Here is a 17208-nt window from a genome sequence, read left to right as displayed (position 1 = left end):
AAGTCAAAAAACTTGGTAAAAAGTTAAAAAGTAACTTTTTACCAACTTCTCAAAACAGCCCAGAGAATGTGACGTTCGAGTTCGAGGTATTTCCATACTATAATAAGCCCTCGCAACAATGATAGAGACTATTAATTTTGGAGTTCTAAAAAGATCACTAATGACATGGCACTCAATAAAAAAAGAAAAAAAAATACAACACCAAGGCCAAAATATCAAATCATTCATAATGGGATCTACTGCCACATCATTAGTGGTAGCACTAATTAATGTTCTCACTCATTTTCTTAAGCCCTCGTTTGGCCTAAGCTAAATGGGATTTTATTTTTATTTTTTTATTTTTTGATTAAAATAATCATAAAATAAATAAAATAAATTTTTTTTAATTTAATAACATAAAATATCATATTTAAATAATGTGGCGTTCGAGTTCGAGATATTTCCATACTCTAATAAGCCCTCGTTTGGCCTAAGCTAAATGGGATTTTATTTTATTTTATTTTATTTTTTGATTAAAATAATCATAAAATAAATAAAACAATTTTTTTTAATTTAATAAGATAAAATACCATATTTAAAACATAATTATCTCATTTTTTTTTTACACAAATCACAAAAAAAATCAAAAAGTCTATTCCAAACGAGACTTTTAGCCCTAGGCTAAAATACACAAAAAGTCAGAAAAACAACTCACATCCCAAACGAACCCTAATTAGCTTGGTGCACGTACTTAACCAAATATTATTTTAAAAATAATTATATCTTAAATTAAAATAACTATAATGGACATTCACTAGCACTTATAATATTATATGAAAATATTCTCCATACATATCTTTGAAAAAAAAAATTCTCAATGTCCAATTTTTAAGTAAAAAAAACTAAACCTTAATATTTTTTTTTTTTTATTGTTGTTACTTTATTTGCTACACATTCTATACTTCTCTATTTCTTGAAAATAATACTTTCATAACAACTCTCATGCTACTTTAATCTCTAAATTTATACTTTATTAGTGATGAAAATGTTAGTTTTTTCGTACAGATTTTTTTTTTTTATTTCCTTTTGCAGTTTTCAGTCGAACAACCAGTACCAAATTATTTCATTATATTCGGACATCAACTGCTGAAAGTTTTTTTTTTTTTTTCGAAACAAATTTGTCAAACTAATCACTTTTATTCGGAAGTTAAATTTCGAATTAAATATATAATTTTGAAAAATTAGTGTCGAAACCGTCAAATCGAAAACATTAAAAAAAAAGTTTTTTAAAAAAACGAGGGTTTTATAGCAATGGAATGCATAAAAATCTGGAAATGGTAAATGTAATAACAAAATAAAGATATGTCATATCTTTAACAATATTTTTGAGGATTTTTAATGGAGGTTCAATAGAGTCTTCAATAGGGAACTTTGTCTTCACTTCACTTTACTTCACTTTACTTTATATTGTGGTTTTGAATGGTTTTCACATAGGTCTACAATGAGTCTACAAATATGGATGCAAGGGGAGGGTTAAGTGATGTATGTACAATTGTCACGACCCAAACCCGCCCCTATGGGTTTAGCACCATAACCGGCCAGCAATCCGTTATTACCGAAGGTCTGCTTAACAGTCAAACAATAATACAGAGTACAGGGGCATGGCGGAAGCCAAAACAGTAAATAGACAATGTCCAATGAGCTGTGACAGTTTGTATGCAAAAAGACTTATCATTCATGTGCACATATACAATCAGTACCAAGACAGTATGTACAATATATACAATTATTCAGGATCCCTTTTAACAGTACAGTGCAACATCATTCAGTCTAAACAGTAGTTATATAACAGATACAAAAAGGGGGAACTAAAACACCCCAAAAGTCCTGGCTTGACAGGCTCGGAACCTCTCAGTGAGGCACAGTGGTTGGCTTGACAAAACTGGAGTTTACCCTGACGCTTCTAGTAACGGTCCGGTGCCTGTACACCTACATATATATATGAACAGTGAGCTAAAGCCCAATGAATAACATAATGCGTAAAGAGGTTAAGAATGAATGTCCCTTTAATATTGAAAACAGTCAATTGATTCAGTGTATCAGCTATTCAGTCATAACAATCATATGTGATACATCCATTAGCAGAACAGTATAGTAAACAGTAGGTCTTGAAAGACCGAACAGTCAATGATGGCCATCATAACAGTAAACAGAAGTTCCAAAATAGGAACTGACAAAAATCTCTGTAACAGTAGCAGTAATAGTAATAGTAGTTGCTAAGGATGCCACAATACAGTTCAGAATAGAGGACAAACATTCATTTAGTTAACAGTAAACAGTTCAGTTAATCATTTAGAAAATATTCATTTTCGAACATATCTTTACAACATTGTTACTCACAGAGTTATGGGCTACAAATAAGCTAGAGCGCGTCTCCGAAAGCCAATCCTACACAGTTGCAGAATGAACACACACTAAGCTATATAGTTAGGAAAATAATAACTTAATCCCTATCTTGACTCGGTGTGGTTCTACATCAATTTCCTCATTAAGATGCCTTAAACTAGGCTTAAGAATGCCTAGAATGAAATGAGAATGCAAAGATGTACTTAGAAAATATTTTCAAAGTTTTCAGAAAATAGGGATCTCGCTCGAGCGTGGGATTCCCCGCTCGAGCAGACATGCAAACAAAAAACTCCGCTCGAGCGTAAACTTTCCCGCTCCAACGTAAACTTTCCCACTCGAGCGTGTGACACAAGTCTTCACTCAAGCGTCCAATATCCCGCTCGAGCGAATTGTAAAACAGTGTAAAGTACTGGGAACATAATTTTCCCGCTCGAGCACCAGTAACCCCGCTCAAGCGGAAGTCCAAATTCTGGAAATTCCAGATTTGAACCTCAAGTTCAAAACCAAGTTTCAATGTACCAAATTCGATCCTTTTGGGCTATTTTTTTTTAAAACACTTCAAAACCCATAATATAACATGTTTCAAAAATCAATTTGAGAAACCAAAACCCAAAGGTAGTTCAATTAAATCCAATTTCAAATCAATTTTCATGAACAAAGCTCAAACATGATGTACGGGGAGCAAATGTTCCGGCAAGCCCGTACTCCTTTCTTCCGAGCTCCGTCTCTGTCCAATGACCTGCGAGCCAATAAGGGTGAGCTACCCGGCGGTGTGTGGCCGGAAAAACCCTCCGACGATCAAGTTAGCACACACCTTAGTATAGAGAGAGAGAGAGAGGAGTGTTTGAATATGAGAATTTCCTTACAGAATGTCCGTGTGTTCCCGTACGAGGGGCGTTCACATGCATTTATACCCTCTGCGCCCCATATCTACTCACAGTCATCTCCTGACATGTGGCTCCGCTATCCCATCTGTCAGCATAAACCTTGCTGACCATCACCTAATCTCAACTACCTGCCTTCACAGCTGGAGCTCGGCAGCCGTGCTGCTCTATCCACTGCCGTGCCGCGCTTCATACCCAAGTATTTCACTGGCTAAGCCCGAGGAGGACCGGGCTAGGCTGCATCTCGGCAAAGCCTAGCCCGAGGCACCTCCTGTGGTCGGCCTTACTGCCGATCAAATGATCATCTCGGCTAACTACGCCTTTCCGGGAGCCGGTCATTCAGCTTGACTGGCTCCGCCTTTGCCTGATCATGGAGCTCGGTCCAACCAAGCATTGTCTGCCGAGCAGCTTCTTTACGGTCTGGTCGGCACATGCTTGGCCCAATTTCTGCCCGGCCCAATTCCTGACAGCACGTCAATGGGCGGATCGCCGGTCATCTCGGCCCCATGCATCATTGGGCTCTCAACCCGCCCGGCCGTTACCTCGGCCCAATTCCAGATCATAAATCACCCTCTCACATGACATACATGAGTTTAAACCAATTCAAAGCTTCAATTACATGCTCTAATGAGCCAATTTCTTCTAAAACATGGTAAAATCATGAACTATGATCAAAAGATGAACACGCATGAAGCAATCTCATGAATAATAACTTCAAAACTCAAAAATGGCAACATGCATGCATGAATTAAGTTACAATACAACATTATAAGCCATGCCTTGGCTCTAACCTTTAACAATCCTCTAAAACATGCTAGAAGTAACTCAAATCAAACACAAGAAGGTAAAAGCTCTACTTTATGTCTTGAATTTAAGGTCTAGAAGCCCAATTATGCACTTAACTTCCAAATCCCCTAAGCCTCCAAGCAAAAATCAAGGTGAAAACAAGTTGAACTCACTTCTCTTACTCTCCCTCACTCTCTAGCTGGTTATACACTCAACAAGGCTGATGAAATGTACAAAATAAAATGAAGGCAAGTCTCAAATGTTCCATGTAGTGGGCCATTATTAGGGCAAAATTGTAGATAATGCAACTTGTGGGATTTAGCTTATTTTAATCTAATTTAATCATATCAATTCAAATTTCAGATAAATACACCATAAAATTCCATTAATCCTAACTAACACAAATCAACAATCAATTCTAGATCTGGCCGTCGATAAGGCCTTCAATTTGCAGTTTAAAACATAAAACATGAACAGATAGTTTAACAGTCAACAGATAGATATGCATTTAAACTAGCACATTCAATCAATCAGTTCAATTTTTCAGTCAGTTCAATTACTTATCATGGTCAGTCTCAGTTTAGCAGTAATCAGTAGCTTAATCAGTAATCAGTGGTGAGGGTTATTACAACAATGATTATGGCCCTGTTTGGTAGAGCTGTGAGAAAGTGCTTACAGTTTATGCCTTAACAGCTTATAGCTTATAACTATGAACATAAGTTGATTTCTGACTTATAAATTAAGCATCTCCTGCCCTACTTAAAGAATAAGTTAATTTCTGACTTACAAAAAGCTATAAGCTGCATTGTTAAGTTAAACCAAACACATCAAAATAGCTTAAATTAAGCTGAAAGATGAAATAAACAGCTTTTAAGCTGCACCAAACAAGCATTATGTTTGAAAGATATAGTTGTAACTTTTAGTGTATGGATTAAAAAAATAATTAATAAATATGTATACTGAGAAAAAATGTGCCCTAAAATAATTAAGGCCTTGTTTGGTTTGGATTTGTAGAGTGATATTGGGAAAAAGTTTTAAAAAAATTTGTTTGGTTTGTAAATTTTTCAAATTAATTTTCAAAATCACTTTCTCTCTCTTGCCTATCAATCAATCACTTTTTTCTCTTTCCTCTCTCATTCTCAATCATTTTTTCTCTCATACACATCTACTCAATTATAACAAAATATCAAATCATTCTAAACTCTCAAACTCTGAGGCCCCGTTTGTTTCCAGAGATAGAATGGAGGGGATTGAGAGGCCCCGTTTGTTTCCAGAGATAGAATGGAGGGGATTGATAGTGAGGGGATTGATGGTGAGGGGATTGATAGTGAGGGGATTAGTAGTGAGGAATTATTAAATTATTTTTATATAAAATAATAAAACAAATAAAAAAATATAAAAAATTAAAAATTATATTTTAAAAAAAATTTCCCATATATAAAAAATAAAAAAATTAAAAAAATTTCTAATCCCCTCACTATTTTTCTAATACCATCTCTACCTCCTCCTTACCAATCCCCTCTCCAAGGGTATTAGTAATACCAAAGGACTAATAGTCCCAAGGCTTCTCCCAAAACAAACAAGACTATTACTAATACCTTAGTATTAGCAATCCCAATACCCTTTCTTTCACCCAAAACAAACGGACCTTAAAACTACTTTCAAAATACACAATCAAACAAATTAAAAAAATTTCTCAATTTACTTCCTAAAATAATTTTTAAAAACTCTGCTCTCAAAATCAAATCAAACCAAACATACCCTCAGCGTTTGAAATTCCGTTCGATGCATCAATCCTAGCGTAAGACTGTGATTTTACGATTTTGCCCCTGGATTTGGAAACTTTTCTGGCACACGTGGCATCTGGCAGAAGTGTGGAAAATGGGATTTGGTGGCAGTGTCAGTGTAACGTGGCTCCGAAGCGGAGTGTGTTTTTTTAACCTATTTTGTTGATTTGAATTATTTAGGTTCTGTTTGACTGTATTTTTAAATTATAATTTTATTTACATATTTTAATATTATGTATGGATATGATTTTCAAATTATATTTCCATACTAAATATAAAACTTTATAGAAAACACTCTGTGTCAAGTTGATTTTTTTTTTTTTTGAAATTTGGCTTAACCGGTCGTTCTACCGGACGTTCGGCCGGTCATCCCACCGGTTGACCTGTCGGACGTCTTGAACAATGCGATTATTTATTTATTTTTTTTTTTTTGCAATTGGTACTATTTTTTTTTTTATATTTTTAATCAAAAAATATTTTTGGAATTTTTTTAAAAAATTTATAAGCTTTTCATAGATTTTTAAATTGTGTTTGGTTATAAATTGTAAGTTTTTGTATCACATATCATATTTCACATCAAAAATTTTCCACTCAATTGAAAATCCATTTACCAAATAAATTTTCTATACTCAAATCATAATTCCAAAACTCATAAACTTAAAATACAACTCATATTCTCAAATCATAATTAGAAAATTCCACCAAACGCAACCTTAGTTTGTTAAGTATGTCTCTCATATAAAAAAAAATTAAGTTAATTAAATATTGATAATTTTATAATTAAGAATTATTTATTTTAAAAAAATTATTAAAATTGTTTATTTTTTTTAAAAATAAATATGTTGTTATTATGGAGTTACAGGTGTCCAATTTATTTTTTTTTTTTGCAGATGTAATTTACTCAACGAATGTTATAATATGAATAGTTTAAATTATCAAAAAAAATTTAAGGCATACCCTTAATAGGCCTCATAGTAACCTAACCCCAACTCTTTTAGAGCGTTGTTGTCACAAATTAAATATGAACAACAATGCTACATGCCCCCAAAAAATACAACATCCATAACCTTCACTCACATGTGATTGGTCCAGAAAAGGAAAAAAATAAAAAAATAAATAAAAATAAAATATACATAATTAATCCACATTATTTTGGGATCAGGGATCCTAACTTTAGGGGTTCCAAACATCTTAGTCATTAGTGTTGCACAAATTAATTAAATTTCTTTTATTTTATTAACTTATGTGATGCCATAATATTGACGTTTTAGAATTTAAAATATGATTTGTTTTAATAAAGATTTTGGAAAGAAGTGTTCCAGGTGATTGTTTTGATTTTATTTATTTATTTATTTTTTGTAATATTGCATCTTTGTGGAGAGATTTTTTTCTTCAAGGAAGGTTCCTTTTTGCAGGGAGGTTTATTATTATTTTCTTTTATCTCTATGCGTGGAGAATTGCATCTTTGTTGCGTGGAAGTCCTCTATCTTGTAGAGTGATGTAATTTGTAGAATGATTTCTTTATTTCTCGGTGAAAATATCAAAAAAATATATATTTTATTGGTAAATAATATAAAGAAATGAGATATAAATAGATCAGATTGAGACACGGATATTTCGTTTTCTTTAAGGAGATCAAATCTATTGCGATAGGAAGAATCCAAATACCGATGCAGTAGTCACAAAAGTATGACTTGTCTCCTCCAAAATATAACAGCCCAACTACTTGTCGTATGGTTCAGGCCAACTCTGCACAAGATGGTGAACCCAAAACTCCACCAAGAAAAATACCCTTCTTTGCTACTAATCTCGTTTGTATAGAAAATAGTTGGTGTGTTGGTGTAGAAAAAAGTAAAAGAGATGAGCTATTTATAGGCTACTAGGACATTACAAAATACATCAAAAAATAATAATGACCATGAACCTAGAAAAAAGGGGGAGTGTATTCAAATATTAACTCACCATCAAGTTCATGAATTCTAATTAATCTCCCTTCATGAACAAGACAAAAGGACACCAAAATAATGAATTTTCATTCATGAACAAGATGAAATTCATGAATAAGACAAAAGAAGATTCATGAATAATATAAATAAATAAATAAAAGATATTAAAATTGTCACGACCCGTTCCTCGTACCCAAAGGTTAAGTATTGTGAGCCAATTCTTAAACAAATCAATAAACGCAAGCAGAAGTAATATTTAAGTAAGGGTACGAAAATAATCATTGGAACTTCTATTTTTATTACAAAATGTATTGACCAAAAAGGTCGATATTTACATGGAAAAAATATCAATAAAAGTGTTGTGTGTCTATTCCGCAGCCTCGCATCTAAAACTCTCAAAAGGTCATTTCTGAATTGCACTATTTTTTGAAAATTGGTAAACAACTATAAGTACATGGCAAAATGAGAAATATTATACCAAGAGTATAAGGGCACGAAAAACCATGGATGGTTATGTAGCCAAAACATTTACATAAACAAATCATTTGAGTAGCAGAAATCATTTAAGTAGCAAAAACTGAAATACAGATATTATGTAATATATCACCATAACCACGGTACATAACAGAACAGAACAGAGGTCACATAAGTGACAGTCAGAACAGAGGTACGGATTCAAGAGGTGACTCGTACGGATTCTAGAGGTGGCTCCCACAATAGTGTAGCACTTAGCTCCGCACAACACTTTGGTCCGCACAGAGCAGAGATCAATGGATCCATGACAAGCAGAAGACCACAAAGTGGTCAAACAGAAGCCATTTAAGCCCCCAAGGCGTGGGACTTCCGTGGTGGTACTTACAAAACATAATTGTTTATAAGGTCATAGTCAAATATTCTTTAAAATATAAACAGAAATATCCATGGGTTTTCTTTTGAGCAAATAGGGTTCAGAAATAAAACCACGTAACTAAAACCTTTATAAAATATAACTTTTATTAAAAATATAACTTATATAAAACAGATTTTGGTAAGTTAAAACATACGTAAAATACATTTTAGTGACTCAAGATATAATATAACTCATCTTAACTTTTATACCTTACCTTTTCTTTCCACTATCAAAAATTCTTTCAACTTCCATCTTTTTTTCGTTCCTTTCCTTTTATTCTTTTCTTTTCTTTCCTTTCTTGTCCTTTCCTTCTCTCTTTCTTTTATTTCCTTTCTTTTCCTTTCTCCTTTCTCCTTTCTCCTTTCTCCTTTCTCTTCCCCAGGTAACGCCTCATCCTTTTTATAGGAGGGAGAGAGCGTACGTGCCAGATTCGATAATAATTATAAAGATTTATTTTTATCCTTAATAGATATTTAAGATAATTATCTTTTGATCTAATATTTTAATATAATTATATAAATAATTTAATTTTTAATTAAATTATACTTTATCATATATCAATAAAAAATTAATTATTTATTTTAGTACCACACCCATTATTATTATTATTTATATTATTTATATCATTATTATTTATATTTCGACCCCTAAACTTTTAATAATTATATTATTTTACAAAATTACACATAATAATATATATTAAATTATATGTTTTCCGAACTGAGATTAAATAATATTAGTATAAATTATATAGAATAACTAAAAATCTGAGTTGTTACAATTTTCTCTCCTTTTAAAATTACGTCCTCGAAATTTGTCATATGTAAGCTATCCGCTGCGCACTCTGATATATATATATATATATATTAGATGATTAATCTAATAGAAAATAATACCTCAAAAAAAAAATTTTTACCAAAAATAACTCACTGTGTAGTTGTCAAAAATTGATTTGGGCTAAAATGAGAAATAATGGGCGACTTTTAAAAACTGTTCGCTCGTTTTATTTATGGTAAAAATAGATAAAAATGAGAACACAATGACAGAATTATATGCAATAATTGAAAATTTTGAGATGAACTTTTCATTGACGGGAAATAGTTTCAAAATTAGTATCTTTATAATTTGAACCCAATTTTTTTTAAAAAAAAAATCAAAATAAATTTTTTTTTTGAATACTGAACTGAAGATTATCTGTATTTGATTATATTATAATTTTGGTAGGTGCTTGAGCCCGACATCCTTCTTTTCTTGTCCTTCTTTTATTATAACAAATATAAATTATATCTAATATCCTTCATAAATTAGGCACACTAAAAAAAAAATTATTATATATATATAATCATATAATATTATAATATAATTAAATCGACGAACAAAATATAAAAATTCGGTACGAATTACCCATTATCCCAATTCTTAAATGTGCGCGTGTCCTATATTCCAATGATGATTTTTTTTTTTTATAAACCATTGCTCTGATACCACTTGTCACGACCCGCTCCCCGTACCCAATGGTTAAGTATCGTGATGGCCAGTAACTGAAGTTACCTACGGCTAATTCATAAACAAATTAATAAACGCAAGCGGAAGAAATATTTGAGTAAGGGTACCAAAATAATCATTGGAGTTTCTATTTTTATTACAAAAATATATTGACAAAAAAGGCCGATATTTACATATAAAAATATCATAAAAGTGTTGTGTGTGTCTATTCCGCAGCCCCACGTCTAAGACTTTCCAGAAGCTATTTCTGAATTGCATGTTTCCTAAAAATTGGTAAAAAATTATAAGCACATGGCAGAGTGAGTTATATTATATCTTGAGTCACCAAAATGTATTTTACGTATGTTTTAACTTACCAAAATCTGTTTTATATAAGTTATGTTTTATGAAGGTTTCAGTTACGTGGTTTATCTTTTGAACCCTATTTGCGTAAAAGGAAACCCATGGATATGTTTGTTTTACTTTTAAAGAATATTTGACTATGACCTTATAAACAATTATGCTTTGTAAGTACCACCGCGGGAGCCCCACGCCTTAGGGGACTTAAAATAACCATTGGCTTATGTTTCACCACTTTGTGGTCCTTTGTTTGTCATGGATCCATTGACTTCTGTTCTGTGCGGAGCAAAGTGTTGTGCAGAGTTAGGTGCTACACTATTGTGGGAGCCACCTCTAGAATCCGTACGAGCCACATCTTGAATCCGTACCTCTGTTCTGTGCGGACCAAAGTGTTGTGTGGAGCTAAGTGCTACACTATTGTGGGAGCCACCTCTAGAATCCGTACGAGCCACCTCTTGAATCCGTACCTCTGTTCTGACTGTCACTTCTGTGACCTCTGCTCTGTTCTGTTCTGTTCTGTACCGTGGTTATGGCTAGTTATTTACATAAAATCTGTATTTCAGTTTCTGCCACCTAAATGATTTATTTACATAATCTCAATTTTACTACTTAAAGGATTATTTGTTCCGTCTAAGGTATCTTAAATGTTTTGGCCTAACTAACTATCTATGGTTATTTCGTGTCCCTTATACTATTGGTATAATATTTCTCACTCTGCCATGTACTTATAGTTTTTTACCAATTTTCAGGAAACATGCAATTCAGAAATAGCTTCTGGAAAGTCTTAGACGCGGGGTTGCGGAATAGACACACACAACACTTTTACGATATTTTTATATGTAAATATTGGCCTTTTTGGTCAATATATTTTGTAATAAAAATGGAAACTCCAATAATTATTTTAGTACCCTTACTCAAATATTTCTTCTGCTTGCGTTTATTAATTTATTTATGAATTGGCTGTAGGTAACTTCAGTTACTGGCTATCACGATACTTAACCCTTGGGTACGGGGAGCGGGTCGTGACAAAAATGGTCCAACAATCCCCCACCTATGTTAATATCTATAAGGACAAAAGAGATTACCAAACAAAGATAGACCAGTATGCATCATGAAGGTGTGCTCTGCATTGAACCTTTATTAGTGAGACAACAACCTTTACTTCAGAGTCAGTGGTGGTCTCATACTTGAACTATGACTGCTTAGGGGAAATAAAGTATTATTGCTCACACAATAATTCAGGTGTTGACATGAGCTTTTAATAGCCAGCACATTACAGCCTTGTGTTTATCCCAGTTTTTATGAGCATATTTGAGAATAAGCATTGTTCTCATAGAAAGCGACCCCATTTCATGCTCAAATAGGTGAAATCTGTCAAAGGTGTTCGTGTAATTTACACACCCCACTCAACAAGAGCTACAGAATTTCATTAAGAGTATAAAAACTCAACCCTCCAACATTACAAGACAAATGCATTTACATCATAGGGATGGATAACAAAATATTAAAAAATGCATTTTTTACAATCACCGTATGATTCGTTCTTCCCATTGAACCTAGTTACAGGATCTCTGGTCCCTAGGTTGGGTATCCTCATATATAGTTTATGATTTTATAAGCTTCAAACCCATCCCACTTGATGTATTCCAGACCCAATTTCTCGCCAAGGTCTTGGTTAACGGATTCACAAGATTATCACAAGATCTTACATAATTCACAGTTATGATTAGGGCTGCAAATGAACCGAGCTGTTCATGAACAAGCTCGGCTCGGCTCGTTAAGGGCTCGGCTCGGTTCGTTTAGTAAATGAGCCGAGCTCGAACTCGAATATTAGGCTCGTTTAGTAAACGAATCAAGCTCGAGTTCGCATAAGCTCGGCTCGTTAAGCTCGGCTTGTTTATCTTTATTTAAATTATATAATAAATATATCATTTATATATTAAATAATATATAAATATATATAAATACATTATTTATATATTAAAAATATATAAATACATATAAAAATAATAATATAAATATATTTTTTATATATTAAATAATATAAATAATATTTTTTTATTTAAATATTTATATTTAAATAATATAAATAATATTAATAAAATTAACGAGCCGAGTCGAGCTCGAGCCCAGTTCCTTATCGAGCCGAGCTCGAGCTCAATAAACGAGCTCGATAAGTAAACGAGCCGAGCTCGAGCTCAGCAAAGCTCGGCTCGGCTCGGTTCGTTTGCAGCCCTAGTTATGATGCCATTACTCAAATAGGATTTCACATTATTATGTTTCATTCGAATAGGTCTGGATTTACCATTATAAAAATGATTGTTTACTCTACCAATAGCAGCAGTGCTATCATAACGAATTAATACAGGAGGAATTGATTTTTCCCAAAAAGGGATTTCATGTAACAAATCTCTTAACCAATTCGCTTCTTTACATGCTGAAGCTAACGTTATAAACTCAGCTTCCATTGTAGAATTAGCAATTATAGTCTGTTTTTTAGACTTCTAACATATAGCACCACCACCTAAGGTAAAAATAAAACCCTAGGTAGAGAGAGAATTACCTGACAAAGTATTCCAATCGGCATCAGTATATCCCTCCAGTATCGTAGGATACTTGTTATAAAACAAACCATAATTTTTTGTACCAAATAAATATCTCATAATTCTTCCCGTGGCTAGCCAATGATCTTTACTTGGCTTGCTAGTAAACCTGCTAAGTACTTCAATAGCATATGCAATGTCAGGTCTAGTACAATCAGTAGCATATGTCAAACTACTAATCATGCTAGCATATTCCTTTTGATTAATCACTTCTTTTTCATTTGTTACAACAGATAAATGTTTGCTTGCATCAAAAGAAGTAGCAACATGTTTACAGTCTGAAAAATTATATTTCTTTAAAATTTTCTCAACATAATGCAACTGATCAAGAAAAATACCATCATTAATCTTCGTAATTTTAATTCCCAAAATAAAATTAGCTTCACCAAGATCTTTCATATCAAAGTGGTTATTGAGCATATTTTTAGTCTCATTTATAATATGCAAATTAGAGCCAAAGATAAGTAGATCATCTACATATAAGCTAATAATCACATGTGCATTCTCACAAGTTTTATAATATATGCACTTATCATATTCATTAGTCTTAAAGCCATTCTCAAGCATGCATGAATCAAATTATCCATGCTACTGTTTAGGAGCTTGTTTTAAACCATAAAGGGATTTAGTTAGCTTACACACCTTGCTTTCTTGGCCAGGCTCTATAAAGCCTTCGAGTTGGTCCAAGTAAATCTCCTTATCTAGATCTCCATTTAAAAATGTTATTTTCACATCCATTTGATGAATTTTTAAATCATGAATTGCAGCCACTGCTATCAACAGTCTAATGGATGTAATTCTAGTAACCGGAGAAAAAGTATCAAAGAAATCAAGATCAACTTGTTGCTTAAAACCTTTAGTGACAAGCCTCGCTTTGTATTTATCTATAGCTCCATCCGGTTTAAGTTTTTTACGAATGATCCATTTACACCCAATAGTTTTACAACCTGGAGGTAAATCTACTAGCTTCCATGTTTTATTTGAAAGTGGTGAATCTATCTCACCATTTATAGCATTTTTCCAGAAAATAGTATCAGGTGATGATAAAGCTTCTTGCACCGTAAGAGGAATTTCTTCCACATTGTAAAGATAATAGTCAGGGCTAAAATCTTTTTCAACTCTAGCTCGTTTACTTCTTCTTCGTTAGATTTGAAAATTTTCTTGTTCTTAAAAAACTTGAGAAGGAGTAGAAGAGTTAGGCACGGATAAAATATTTTCAGAAATTATTTGACCCTCACTATTTCTAGATTTGAAAGGAAATTTATTTTCATGAAAAATAGCATCACCTAATTCAAAAATAATAATATTTTCCATGTCAAAAAATCTATAAGCTGTACTATACAATGCATACCCAAGAAAAGCACAGGTGGTAGCTCGTTCACCTAATTTAGGTCGTTTAGGATCTACAAGCCTCACAAAAGCTAAACAACTCCAAACACTCAAATAACTTAAATTTGGTTTATGCCCCCGCCACAACTCATAATATACAATTTTAGTCTTTTTGTGTGGCACTCTATTTATCACATGGCAAGCTGTCAAAATAGTCTCGCCCCAAAAATTTGAGGGATCACCTGAATCAATAAGCATAGCATTCGTCAAGTCAATTAACGTTCTATTTTTTCTTTCAGCTACGCCATTAGATGAAGGTGAATATGGTGGAGTAGTTTCATGAATAATTCCCAATGACTAAACAAAAGAGTTGAATCCAAGAAATTCATACTCCCGGTCTTTATCACTTATAATTCTCTTAATCTTTTTACCGAATTGATTTTCCACTTCAAGAAGGAATTCTTTAAATTTCTCAAAAGCATCACTTTTATTTTTTAATAAATATACATTTGCGTATTTTGAAAAATCATCAATAAAAGTGATAAAATATCGGTTACCACCCCGAGTTAAAATTCCTTCAAACTCACACAAATTAGTATGAAATAATTTTAGCAATTCGGTATTTTTTTAACACTTTTATGAGGTCTCTTGGTAATTTTTGCTTTATTGCAAACTTCACATTTCTTAAATTTTTTTGTCACTTTAGGAATTAATTCTAAACTACTCACGATTCCCACATATTTACTGTTAATATGATACAAGCGAGCATGCCAAAAATTAATAGAAGACAAAGTGTAAGTGGTGTCATAGTAATAATCATAAAATTAACCAGCAAAGAAATTTAAGAGATAAAATGACATTTATACTTATCTGTATTGTAGAAAGTCACTTTTGCTTCATGTGCTTCGTAGTCTTCATCATTCATCTCCTCAGTTGGGATTTTGTTTGGGTTCTTCTCGGTAAGAACATATGTAACTTTCAAAAGACTAAGGTAAAAAAGAACTTTTCATTTCTATCTCTTAAAATGAACTCCCTTGAACTTAAAAGACTTGTTGAGATCTCTAATTCTATTATTGGTTTTTTCTGGTACTTGATCCATGGTTGATCTCCTTAAAAATGTTGGTGAAAATACTAGAAAAAATATATTTTATTGATACATAATGCAAAGAAAATGAGATACAAATAGATCAAGCTGAGGTACGGATATTTCTTTTTTTTAAGGAGATTAAGTCTACCGTGGTAGGAAGAACTCAAATACTGATGCAGCAGTCACAAAATTATGACTTGTCCCCTCCAGGATACAACAGCCCAACCACTTGTCGTATTATTCAGGCTAATTCTGTACAAGATGGTGAACCCAAAGCTCCACCAAGAAAAACACCCTTCTTTGCTAGTAATCTCTCTTGTATAGAAAATAATTGGTGTGTTGGTGTAGAAAAGAGTAGAAGAGATGAACTATTTATAGGCTACTAGGATATTACAAAATACATCAAAAAATAATAATGACCATGAACCTAGAAAAAATGGAGAGTGTATCCAAATATTAACTCACCACCAAGTTTATGAATTATAATTAATCTCCATTCATAAACAAGACAAAAGGACACTAAAACAATGAATCTCCATTCATGAATAAGATGAGATTCGTGAATAAAACAAAAGAATATTCATAAACAATATAAATAAATAAATAAAAGATATTAAAATAGTCTAACATTATCCAATGTGTAATATAGTTTGGGGATTTTAGTTTTTAGTCAAATAATTAAAAAGTCATTATAAATTGTTACATTACTCTCCACTTTTCTGTATGTTTTTTAGTAAAAATTAAAAAGTAAAGTAAATAATTCCCAAACGGGACATGGTTTTTCATTAAAAATAATAGAAATAAAAAAGAAGTTTACAATTTTTATGCATACATTGTGTGTGTGTATCAAATAATTTATAATTAATTTAAATTTTATTAATTAATGTTTTTTTTTTTTGGATATTAATTAATGTTTTTTTTTTTGGATAAGTAATCATTAATTAAAATTTTAAATAATATAATAGGTGTCAAACCAATCAATGTAAAAATTGAAAAACTTTTTAGTTTGTCTAACATTATTCTATTAGGCAATATTTGACCGCTAAATAAAGTTGATAGAAATTATGCTTTCGTTTAGAATGTGAGTTGGCTTTTGGAATTTTTGGATATTTTAGTTTACGGCTAAAAACTTTAATTTGGGATGGACTTTTTGATTTTTTTGACTTTTATCAGAGAAAAAATGAAATGATTATGGTTTGAATGTGACATTTTATCTTATTGACTTTTTAATCTATTTTGTATTTTTGTGACTAAAATAACTAAAAAAATCCATGTCAAACACAGCCTATATATATACGATGGGATTAAACAATGAAATTATTAGTGTGGTAATATTAAATTAGAGATGTAATATAAATGCCATTTTGTTTGTTAATGTAGTATTGGTTGGTTAAAATTTAATTTATAAAATTATATAAAAACATTAATTACTCCATCCGTCTCAAAATACTACTTCTTAATTTCATTTTCTATTGTCCCAAAATATTAGTCACTCTTCAAAAATTAAGGTCTAAAATGACATGAATTTTCTATTTTATCCTTCTTTTAAATTAATTAATTATAAAAATTGATATTCTAAAAAAATCAAAGGATAATTTAGATTTCCAAAAGAAGCTAATATTTTAGAACAGGGAAAATATAAAAGGTAATTTTATTATTTTTTTAAA

Source organism: Camellia sinensis, chromosome 13, assembly GCF_055761805.1.
Source record: "Camellia sinensis isolate YWXY chromosome 13, ASM5576180v1, whole genome shotgun sequence".
In the NCBI taxonomy this organism is placed as follows: Eukaryota; Viridiplantae; Streptophyta; class Magnoliopsida; order Ericales; family Theaceae; genus Camellia; species Camellia sinensis.
Note: the sequence above shows the minus strand (reverse complement) of the source record.